This window comes from Canis lupus, chromosome 31 (genome assembly GCF_011100685.1).
Source record: "Canis lupus familiaris isolate Mischka breed German Shepherd chromosome 31, alternate assembly UU_Cfam_GSD_1.0, whole genome shotgun sequence".
Lineage (NCBI taxonomy): Eukaryota > Metazoa > Chordata > Mammalia > Carnivora > Canidae > Canis > Canis lupus.
In genome coordinates this window covers 30863503-30876395 of record NC_049252.1, presented here as the reverse complement: position 1 = coordinate 30876395, position 12893 = coordinate 30863503, and positions in this window count along the sequence as shown.

Below are 12893 nucleotides of genomic sequence, written 5' to 3'. Positions count from 1 at the left end.
ACGTTTCTTTGCCACCTGCTGGCATGCAATTTTGTTTTCTCTCTATAATGCAACTGGAATTATTCAAACTAATCAAACATTTGCCTTTACAAATATAAGAGGCTTCTAATACACATTTTGGTTATGTCTGCTTACACTTTTCTTTTTCTTGGTCGTATGCAAACATAGGGTGAACCCTGAGCTTGGGAACCTTTCTGTTCTTTTCTCCTTGTTTTTGTTAGCTGAGGTTGGAGGTTGAATGCTGAATAAACTCATCTCTGGGTCTCAGAACTCTTGATGAAGGCAATTCTGACCTCTGATATTATGTGTAATATAATATTGGTAATTTGACCTGTTTGATTTCCACATAAGCTGTCATTTTACACACCTACAGAAAGCAAGGGAGGACATGAATGAAGAGGATATGTTTCTAGTAGCAAACAGAAACAGTCAGTTACCAAAAGCTATCCTTGCTCAAGTAATTACTTAAGTATTTTATTTAAGAATTTTTGATTTCAGCTGTGTATTTTGTGCTTCTGGGTGTTCTGGTACATGGTCAGTAATGACTTTTGAGTTTGGTTATAAAATGTTACCTAATAGTTTAATATCACTTGTATGCAGAAAGTAATCAATATTTTTATAAAGTATGTGTATTATTGATAAATGGTTGGGATAAACTATAACATTTTTATCTGATGAAAAAAGTAATACAAACTCATTTTATAGCAAATATGGGAAATACATGAAGGTGCAGAAATTACCTGGGGTCCATTACTCAGCTATAAATGCCATTATTTGAAGTATTTCCTTTTTTTGTTTATGAATATGTAAAATAACTGTGTGTGAATATATATATATTACATTATAAAATCCTGAATCCCACTTTTTCCCCTTTAACATTAATGTACAAATATGTCTCTCACACTATTAAATATCCTTTGATGATACTAGGAATGGTGAAGGTTTTAAGTGGTTAATTTAGGATTATTTGGTCCTTGGCATGGCTAGGTATTTGGTGCTTCCAAGCCAGCTTTGCCTAAAGAATCCTTTCCTCCTGTGTTAATTAAAAATAAGGGTATCTTTATTTCATCTAGGGGGTGAGAGCTGTTTGAAGGGAATCAGGATCTATACATTTTATATTAAGAAAACTGTAGTCATATATATGACACTGCCTCTTTTGTTTCTTACTTATATCTATTTTCTCTGTAAGTCATAGAAGTGATTAAACTTTATTTAGTAAGGGAGGTGATTCCTCCAAATCTGGAGGGCTCAACTCAAGCGGATGTTGAATGTAAATGCAATATTTTCCGGAGTTCAAATCAGCCCCAGCACCCTTGTATGTATATTCTCTCTCATAGCATCAGACCCAGAGCAGATATCAAGGATGCAAAGGGATTAGGATTTAAGAATGTAGGGTGGTGAGTTTGTCAGACAGGTGATTGGAGGCATCACAGAGGCTTTGGGGGCACACAGGCCACTATGTAACTTATTAGGCAAGGCTTAAGGTTGAGGACAAAGGTAGATTGGACTTTTGGAGAAGGAATATGGAGAATGACTTCTGCTTTTACAGGGTAATACCCTCAAGTTCAACTGGTTCCTTGCTATATCTCTGCCATTTAGGTGAAGTGTTAATCTAAGTGGAGGAGAACCCACATTGACATATGCTTGTCCCTTCTAGGAGCCGAGGCTGACCCAGATCATAATCAAATAGGCATCAAGAGACCCACAGGCCAGTTCACATAAGGAGACAGGGTTCTACATGCAGGGGCTGGAGCAAGGGGCTTGCCTGCCCTGGGCTGGGATGGCCAGGGGCTGCTGAGCAGGATGGGGATGGTAGGGGGACTGCTCCTGGCTCCATAGGACAGATGATCCTCAGTGTTCAGATCTTGTGAACACCTCTGATGCCCCACCATGGCCATACCTGGGAATCTGCTGGTCTCCTCTGATGCCCCACCATGGCCATACCTGGGAATCTGCTGGTTTCCCTTGGGGACACCAGTGCCTGTCTCTGCCTATCGCTTAACTAAACACCTGCTTATCTGCATGTCTCTTGGGTGCCCCTCTGTTCTTTGTCTGTGTTCAGAAAGCTGCTACCAAATCTAGTTCTGCTATAACAAAGTGCCACATGCCACATGGCTTAAAGAATAGAATTCTATTTTCTCCTAGTTCTGGAGGCTAGAAGTCTGACATCAAGGTACCAGCAGGTTTGGTTCCCTCTGAGAGTCATGAGGAAAGCTACTGTTTCAGGCCTCTTTCTGTGGCATGGAGATGGCTATCTTCTTGTCTTGTCACATCGTCTTCCCTGGTGTGAGTGCCTGTGTCCAAATTTCCCCTTTTCATGAGGACACTGGTCATATCGTACCAGGGCCCATCCTAATGAATTCATTTTAACTTGACTACCTCTGTAAAGACCCTATCTTTAAATCAAGCCACACTCTGATGAATTGGAGGTTAGGACTCCACCATATCTTTTTTGGGGGGGCACAACTTAACTGTCACTGTCCTGAATGAGCTCAGGGTGAGGGGTCAGCAAACTGTGCTCTTCAACTGAATGTATTTCTGAAATGCAGCTTGAATTACATGTCCTTTCTAAAAATGAAAGCAGCAGAATCCTTTAAAATGCTTCCCTTTTGAAGGAATAACTTGGCATTGGTTCTTTACCTGGAGAACCCTATGTAGTTGGATTCATCTTCTGTCCCAGTGGATTCAGATCAGTGCAAAGGAGAAAACAAAGAGTAGGTATCTTTCTCTAAAGTAATAGAAGATGATGCAGGATCCATCTGGGTTTAAGCTAGAATTACCTGGCTATGGACTATCTCAGTGGGTCACCATCCTGGTGACAGCGACTGTCATCGTGTCTAATTGTACATGCCAAATACTCCCCACACATAGGGCTTCCACCTCTGCCCCATTGAGGCTCATGGGCTCTAATAGTTCCATTGGTGGGCCCAACCAGTGTAGCCAAATAGAATAGCAGCCTAGCACAGTGGCAGAGAGGATTGACCAGGGTCAAAATGGATTGGGTGGTAACCAATGCCACCCTGGGTGTGCAACCTAAACTCTGTCTGGAAAGAGGTGTTATAGGGTTACTGGCCTAGAAAAGCAAGGCTGTATGCCTTGCTTATGCCTTGCTATGCTGTGAGCTAGAGGATTGTGGGAAGCTGCATGGAGGAGACTCTGATGATTTGGGAAGGAAATGAGGGGGGACAAAAGAGTATCAATAGTAACAGTTTATTATATATATATATATATATATACATATACACACATATATATATACCACACACACACACATATATATATATATACATATATATAATCTAAATATATATTAGAGAGAGCACACATGCAAGCTAGGGTGTGGGGAGGGGGAGAGGGAGAGAGACTCTCAAGCAGGGCTCCATCTCATGATCCTGAGATCATGACCTGAGCTGAAGTCAAGAGACAGATGCTCAACTAACTGTGCCATGCCAGTGCTCCAGTTTATCATATTTTTTAACTAAAATCTTTTGGAAATACTAACTTGTTCTTTTAACCTCAAAAGTTGAGATCTTCCCAGAGAAAGGCATGCTGTCTTCAGGGCATGTGGCACCATGTTAATTTCATATCTTCTCTTCCTAACATCCCATCACTTCTTTCCCTGAAATGTGCATAATGTATAAATGAAGCCTATTTTCACCTACTATATTTGCAGAATAATTTCATGTTTCTTTGTCTTTGCTTTTAAAATAAATGGCATATCCTATATTTCTCATTCACCAAAAATCCTAAAGATAAACCCTCAGTTGAGTTGCTTTTCCCCGTTGGGTCTTACAAGATCTGGTGATGTGCGTTGTCATCAGCCCTCCCTGGAAAAAGGCATTGACTCTTTTCCGTAAGAGTGCTCACAAACCTTTCTAGTGCCCAGTGTACAGAAATTAGAGTGTTTTCTTTCACTTATAACAGAAAAGGAACATATATGATGGTGTGATTTTCAATGTTCCATTTACATATGCAATGCATTATAATATAATTGAAAATAAGATGCAGCCTAGGATTTCCACATATTGATATTTCTAAGTGGTTATAAGTAGTCAAGAATTAAACACACACACACACACACACACACCTTTCTATTTTTTTTTTTTTTTGGAGGAAGTAGGGGAGGGGCAAAGGGAGAAGGAGAGAGAGAATCCCAACCAGGCTCCACACTCAGTGGAGAGCCCTACATGGAACTTATTCACACGCACAGAGATCATGACGTGAGTGGAAACTGAGTTGACTCAACCAACTGAGCCAATCAGATGCCCCTCCTTTTCTAATCTTAGTATAGAAAAGTTTCTGTACACAAATTATTGATAGTATTTTAGGGACTGCAATTTAGAATTTTGTAGTTTATATTTGCTTTTAGTTAGTTTGTGAGCCTGATAGTTGGCCAATTAGCCTAAAGAATGTTATGAAATTAATTTCTAAAATTACATGAGCAAAACTCATTTAAAAATCACCTTGAAAAAAAATAAAAAAAAATAAAAAAATAAAAATCACCTTAAAAGCAGTATTTCTTCTTTCTTTCTTTCTTCCTTCCTTCCTTCCTTCCTTCCTTCCTTCCTTCCTTCCTTCCTTCCTTCTTCCTTCCTTCCTTCCTTCCTTCCTTTCTTCTTTCTTTCTTTCTTTCTTTCTTTCTTTCTTTCTTTCTTTCTTTCTTTCTTTCTTCTTTCTTCTTTCTTCTTTCTTTCTTTTTCTTTTTTTTTTTTTTTATGATAGGCACACAGTGAGAGAGAGAGGCAGAGACACACACAGGCAGACGGAGAAGCAGGCTCCATGCACTGGGCGCCCGACGTGGGATTTGATCCCGGTCTCCAGGATCGCGCCCTGGGCCAAAGGCAGGCGCTAAACCGCTGTGCCACCCAAGGATCCAAAGCAGTATTTCTATATTCCTCAGTCCTCTGGGTTGGGAGAGGTAATATGGGGGAATTGTTACAAAAATCAAAGAAAAAGCCTGTTGCCTGTATTGCAAATTTGGAATTACTGACATGGAATATTATTCAATATCTAGAGCTTTTTAAAAACAATTGCCTTGAAATAGGAAATCAAATAATCTAGTTTTCCTCTAAGAGATGATCTGATTCAAATGTGGGATTTTGTTTTGTTTTTCATAAACAGAGACAACAGAAGAAGACATTTTCCAATGAGATATATTTACAAATAATGAAAAATTCTTCCTTTTTTTTTTTTGACCTGGATCTTTGCATTCCCCCAAACTTAGCTTGGTGCCTAGGACTTACTAGATGCTTAATAGTTACTTATCAAATAAAAGACAAAATACAGTCTTAGGTACATGACCTGTTGCTTCCTCCCTGCACGCTGTTGCCCTGTTTTTCACTCAACTGGCCATTAGATGGCTCTCGATATCCATGCCAAATCTCCACTAATCTGTGCCGGTTAATGCATGCAGATAACTATGCGTGCAGTTCAGGCTAGGAAATCCCGTTGAAAGAATAACTCAATGCTCCCTTTTCACAGGCACCAGTTTCAAGTGCTCTAGACTACTTGTGTGTACAGAGGCCTAAGACAAAGCTGGTGATGTTCATGCTGAGTGGTTAGAAGAAGAAACAGAGGGGCTATTCTCCTTTAGCCAGAGTTAAGAGATGTGTTCTTCCCTATTCTGGAAATGCTAAATAAGTTTATGGTTTGTGACTTTTTAGATTAGCCAGGCACAGACTTTAGTCGTTTGTGTGAACATTCTTTTTCTTCCATCCCCCCCTCCCCTCCCCACTCTTCTCTCCCTCTCCTGTCTCACCCACATGTTGCACACACACTTGGACAACACACCATGTGTCATCACACAGAGTGCCGGAACCCTACAAGTGTTGTTTGGGTGGATGGTGCATTTGTTGAGCTGCTTATCTGTGGATATTGGGAGTGGAGAGCAGGATTGTCTGCTGTTGGATGGACGGAACTCACTCTGCTGACACTGCTTTGTGGTCAGACTTTGAACCATCAGTGTAACCGTAAAGTTATAGTTAGGCTGGTTCTCTAGAGTGGCTGCAGTAGTGTTTCCCCTGGGGTGTAGACACAATTTTAACCATGTAGGAGCCTTGCCGGTGTGTAGGTAGAAACAGTTTGGAGGGTGTGGCCACCGGAGCCTTCCTCGTAGTCACTTCTCCATCCATGCTCTGGGCTACTGTAAAAATAGTAGCACTTGGAAAAGGGCGGTTTTCTTTGGGATAAGTCCATTTATTTGAATAATATATTTTTCCCCCTGGTTATGGAAGTGATACTTTTCCATTGTAGAAAATTTGGGGAAAAAAAGCAAAGTATCATAAAAATAATAATTCTCACCATTTTAGAGACAAAATTGAAATCAGATAGTAGTTATAATTTTATATCCTTCTATCCATATTACATCATGAACATACTCCCATTCTGCCATATCAATAAATATTCTTCAAAAACCCAGTTTTTAAAGGCAATAAGTTATTCCATGTTTTGCCTGTTCTTCATCTTATTTGATACTTTTCCTGCTGATGGAAACTTTGATCATTTCAAATTTTTTACTTGCAGAGTCGATGCTGAAATAAATATTGTTATATGTGCATTTACCTCACATCTCTGATTAATTCCTTAGAATAAATATCTGTAATTGGAATTAAAGGGAGAACACATCTATTCTTGATATTGGGGAACAAAATGCAGCCTTTCTCAGGAAGAATTCTTTATTCTTTTGGTTATGAATTCAGGGTCAGATTAGAAAACTCTGAAACTAGGATTGTATCTGAGTTTTGCAAAGTATTTCTCACATAGCATCTCTTCACATAAGACAATGTCAGTGGCAGGAAACCTACATTGTTCCATTTTGGAGATAGCTATTTTTCCCCTTGCCTTATACTTGTGTCATTTGTTTCCTGAAAGCTTAACTATGAAGGTTTCTATCAGAAAAGGCTTCTTTTTATAACCCTGGAGTATGAAGCTCAGTAACTGAGCTTCATAAGGTTTATAGGGCCTTCTGTCACTTGGAGAGACTAGTAAGCTGTCACTTATGCATTATTAATGATGCCCATTGCTAAAAGAAACATTTGATTATAATCTCTGTTGTGGGCTCAATGTAGATAACACACCCACGTGTGTAAGGCTTATCCTGATTTAGAACTTGGAGTCTAAACAGAAGTGTTTTTGGCATGGTCCTTGTAAACTCTGCATGCTCTTTCACCAGGAGGACACATTTTATCCCATTTTATTATTTATTTACTTAAAAAATTATTTATTTATTGAGAGAAACAGAGAGAGAGGCAGAGACATAGGCAGAGGAAGAAGTAGGCTCCTTGTGGGAAGCCTGATGCAGGACTCGATCCCCAGACACAGGATCACGCCCTGAGCCAAAGGCAGATCTCAACCAGTAAGACACCCAGGTGTTCCTTTATCCCATTTTAGTAAGAAACCAAAAATATAGGGGTTTGAAAGCATTCCAGTGACAATTACTATTGGCAAAAGCTCTTTTTTAACTTTAAAAGACTGACATTGAATGAAAAGGATATTAATTTTACTTTTTAAATGCTTTATGAAGTAAAAATTTATTTCTAGAGCTCAGCATTTGGTATACAAGAGCACCTCTCAATGTTTTTCAAATAGTGTTCTTTTTAAAAAATCAATCACGTATTTCCATTTTGAAATCTGGAATATTTCTGTTTTTGGTATTTGGAAAAAGGCAGAAAGTTTTTTTAAACCTATGTATGCACAAGTCTTTTAACATTCTTTTTCTGCTTTGGATTCCACCAATTATGAAAGTCAAAGCTCAGAGACAACGCTAAATGGGAAACAGGAGTTCTGTTCACTGTTCTTTTCCTTACCCTCCTGTTCATGTCCTGGCTGTCAGATTTCCCACATTATTCTAAGTTCAGTGGTGTGTCTAGCTTCCTCAAAGTAAGTTGACACAATGCTCCTGGAATCTGGCCTGCCATGATCCTCGCCTCCAGCACTGTGTAAGCAGAGCTGATCTGGGCAACATGCTAAGGGGAAGTTGGCCTGCAGAGTCCTTCTTGATGGTGGACGCTCTGTCCCCTCCCTCCCCCACACAATCTTCTGATGCTGAGACCTTTATGGGACTGTGGGTTGCTCATTGCTGGGTTCTACCCAAGACTACGGTCTCTAAGCTCAAGCCCTCACATCCTGGACCATACCCTCCTCAATCAGATTTCATCATATTCTCTTGACTAAAAAATCTGCTTCTGTACGAAAGCTGATGGCTTGTGGAAAATGACCTTGATGTATTGATAGCCTCTAACACCCCACCAGGCAAACTATCCCAGCTGTCGTGGAACAGAAAGGATGACAGACCAAATTGAGATGCTCAAATCACATGGCTTATTTAAAAAATTCAAAACTTACTGCAAAAAGCAACAAGAAACTGATAAGGTAATAAATACACCCGAGGTCTGGTGCCTGTGAGATAAAAGGACTGTCCTTCCAGGATTCTAGAATCCTGGGCTGAGTTTTGACTATCTGCTGCATTAGCCTTCCCTGCCAATGATGTGTTTACATGGACTAGAGCTGAGGTTAAACAGAGGCTCAGTAGGTGGAAGGTGCTGGACCCAATACAAACTTGGTTTATTGGGAAGACATCTAGCCAATTGCTATAGGTCACTGATTAATGTGCCGAGTGGCTGTTTTAGATGGAATACTGGCCCCCAAAGATGCTGTCATCTTAGTCCTTAGAACTGTGGATTTGTAACCTCATGCAGCAAAGGGAACTTTGCAGATGTGATAAAGGAACTTGTGATGGGGAGATTATCTTGGATTATCTGGTAGGCCCAATGTAATGCCAAGGGACCTTCTAGGGAAGTGGGAGGCAGAGAAGTCAGAGTTAAGATGTGATAATGGAAGCAGAGTCAAGGAGATAGATGTCTGTTTGAGGACGTTGCGCTGCTGGATCTGAAGACAGAAAAAGGGGCCGTGAGCCAAAGAATGCAGGTGGCCTCTAGAATTTGGAAAATCCAAGTGTTAATGGACTGAATTGTGTCCCTCACCCCTGTTGAATTCATATGCTGAAGTCATCACCCCTCAGAATATGAGATAGGGTCTTTGCAGAGGAAATTAAGTTAAAATAAGGCCACTAGGGTGGCCTATGATCCCACAGGACTGATGCCCTTAAAAGAAGAAGAAGATTTGGTCATAAACAAAGACAAAGGGAAGACAATACGTAAGTACAAGAAGGAGATGGCCATCTACAAACCAGGGAGAGAAGTCTGGAATAGATCCTTTCCTCAAGGCCCTCACAAGGAATCTACATGGTTGACATCTTGATCTAGGGCATCCAGCCTCCAGAACTGTGAGACAATACATTTCTGTTGTTTAAGTCCCCAGTTGGTGGTATTTTGTTATGCAGCCCTAACACACTAATACATCAAGGGAACAAATTCTTCCCTGGAGCCACCATAAGGTAATAAAGGCATGTTGATACCTTTCTTTTAGTCTATTGGAACTTACAATACATAATAGAAAACTAATATGGCGGCTGTGGGTTTAAATGTGTGTTTTTTTTTTTTAGGGCAGAGCACATATGGGGCCAGAATGGAACCATAATAGGTATCATCAGTGAGTGGCCAGTTTAGGGATGAAAAAGCTATTGGCCTGGAGGTTTCATGACTGGATCTTATAACTTGATCTTTGTCTCCATTTTGTCTACTGGTAGCACTTGTTTGTTCTATCACCTATTTAACCTATTCTATATTTTGCATGTTCTATATGGCTAATCTATTTTTTCTGTGTAGCACAGCATGTCTTCTAGATTATGCCATATGCCTGTGGTTAACACATTAGTTTACTTAACACATCAATGTATTTCACCTGTTTTGCACGAGCCACTAGCTTCCTATCTATGTAAATAATAATGTCCTTTGAGTTCCATCCATCCCATCTATTTCCATCTTGTAATTGTACTGAATATTTTAAAATAGTATAGCAAACACATGTTATAGCTACTGTATTCCCAGGGTGCTAATACATTAACCATATTTATTTACAGTTAGAAATAGAGGGCTCTGGGGGCACCTGGGTGGCTCAGTCAGTTAAATGTCTACTTTTGGCTCAGGTCATGATCCCAAAGTCCTGGGATCAAGCCCCACATCAGGCTCCTTGTTCAGTGGGGACCCTAGTTCTCCCTCTGGCTACAGAGGCCCCTGCTTATGCTCACTCTCTCTGTCAAATAAATAAATAAAATCTTAAAAAATAAGAAATAGAGGGCTCTATACACAATGCTACTCCTGACTTCATTCTGGTATTGATTTGGGGGAATTCTATGGCACATGAAAGTTATCAATCTCCTTTTCCTTTTCTTTCTTCCTCCCCAGTTATGATCTTCTTTAATACTTTGGCCACTCTGTATTGTCTATGCCTATTTCCAAGTTACCTTGGCAGGGTTGAACAACTGCAACACAGATCATCTGACCCAAAACATAAAATATTTCTTATCTTATGGAAAAAGTTTGCTGACCCTTACACTAGAGGCCCATGAAAGAAATATTACTATTCCAATTTCAAATTTGAAGAAGCCAAGACTCTGGAAGGTTATTTACTTTTCTAAGGTCCCCAACCAACCAGAAATGGGCAGTGCCAGGGTTCAACTTCAGAACCGTGCTTTTCCAGTACACCATGATTCTTTGGGGAAACTTGTCTTTAGCTTCTCTGATCTACTTTTCCTGCCTTAGAAAGGTGATTTTGACCTGTCTTAATGACCTAATTATGTTTCTGATCTCTCTTCCAACTTGGCAGACTCACATCCAATACATCATACTTGTTTGTGTCTTAGCTATCTTCTGATTTATTATAGAGCCAGTAAACAGTTCTTTTATTCTGTCATTTGAAGTTGTTGATGAAAGAGCTAAGGTTGTGTTGGGTAAAAATGTGGTTTTCTGACACTAGTTATGTATCCAGCCAGAGTGAATCATTTAAAGAAAAAAAAAAACATTTTATGTAGAAATAACTAGATTTACAGAAGAGTTGGAAAGGTAGCACAGACAGTTCCTATATACTCTTCATGTCAGCATCTTATCTAACCATGGCATACTTACCAAAACTATGAAATTGACATTTGTACAGTAGTATTACAGACTTTATTCTGATTTTACTAGGTTTTCCATTAATGTCCTTTTTCTATAAAAAATCTAATCTAGGATACCATGTTACATTTAGTCATTATGTCTCCTTAGTTTTCTATAATCTCTAATCTTTCCTTATCTTTCATGACTTGATATTGCTGAAGAGTACTGTTCAAGTATTTCATAGAATGTCCCTCATTGTCTCATATTTTCCCATTTTTGTCTCATATTTTCTCATGATTAGACTGCAGTTGTGGAGTTTTGGGAAGAATACCATAGAGATGAAGTGCCTTTCTCATTGTATCATGTCAGGAATACACACAATAGTATTATGACTTGTCACTGGTGATGTTAACCTCAGTCACTTGGTAGGGTGAATAATTTTAGATGATTAATCAACAATGTTATGTCACACACTTTTTGTACTCAGCACAATGTTAGGCAGTTACTGAGTGAGATAATTAAGAAATAGAATAGAAAAAAATTCACAGAAAGAGCTAAGGATTTGTAACATGTATAAGAAAATTATTAAGACCTCAAAGAGATGACTAGAGAAAGACAATTCACAAGGGAGAAAAAAGTATGCATTTAAAAAATACATGAAAAAGTGTTTATCTTCATGGGTAAACACAGTAATTATCACATCATTATAATATTACAAATATGGCACACAAAAATATTAATTAAAAAGCTAGTATAACCAGTTCTCACCCAGTATGATTATAATTATTAAAAAATATGTAGAGTAAAAAAGACAAAATCATAGAATAGATGTTAAAAGTGATTGCTTTGGATGGTGAGTTTGTACATGACTGTTTTTTTTTCTCTTGGCTTTTCTATATTTTTGGGAAAATTTAACTTAGCCGTATTAATCAAAAGTTGAGTAGGGTAGCAGAAAGAATGCCTACATTAGAGTCAAACCTGGTTTGAGTCCTTGCTCTGCTTTTCGAAGATTTTATTTTATTTATCTCAAAAAGAGAGAGAGAGCATGAGCACAGGAGTGGCTGGGAGCTTCAGAGGCAGAGGGAGAAGCAGACTCCCTGCTGAGCAGAGAGCTCAACACAGGGCTCAATCCTAGGATCCTGAGATCATGACCTGAGCTGAAGGCAAATGGTTAACTGGCTCACCCACCCATGTGCCCCTTGCTTTGCTATATAAAGGTCTTGTGAACTTGGGTAAGTTAGCACCAGGGTCACTTTAGGTTCTTAGATGTCAAATTGGAATCATGAAGTAATTTTGCAACGTGTTTGGGAGAAAAATAAGTGAAGCAATAAGTTTGGAAGCACCTAGCACTGGGTATATTTAATATTATCTTTCTTAAAAGACATGGCACCTGCTTTTGGGATTTTTATCTATCATCTATCTATCTATCATCTATCTATCTATCTATCTATCTATCTATCTATCTATCTATCTATCATCTATTTAGAGATTTTTATAGTCTCTATAGAGACAAAATTGAAATACATTCATGGATGAAGGGCTGGAAGGTGAGAGCCTCACTATTGTAGGAGCTCAGGGGAGATGGAGAAAAGGGTGGAAGAAAGTCCAAGAATGTTCTTGGGATAGGTGAGACTTCAGCATTCATTTAGTAACTAACACATTGAATATGCCAGACCCCGTTCTGATCATTTTGTATGCACATTCATTAAGATATTTATTAAGTGCTCACCACAGGCCAGGCATTGTTCTGGAAACTGGTGGTAGAGGGGAGAATGGAATAGATGAAAGTACCTGCTTTCATGGAGGTCATATTCTAGTGAAGGGAGACAGATAATAGACAAACAGTCTGAGTATGTGTTAGTGCTGTGGAGGAAAACAAAGCAGGATGTGTGTATGCAT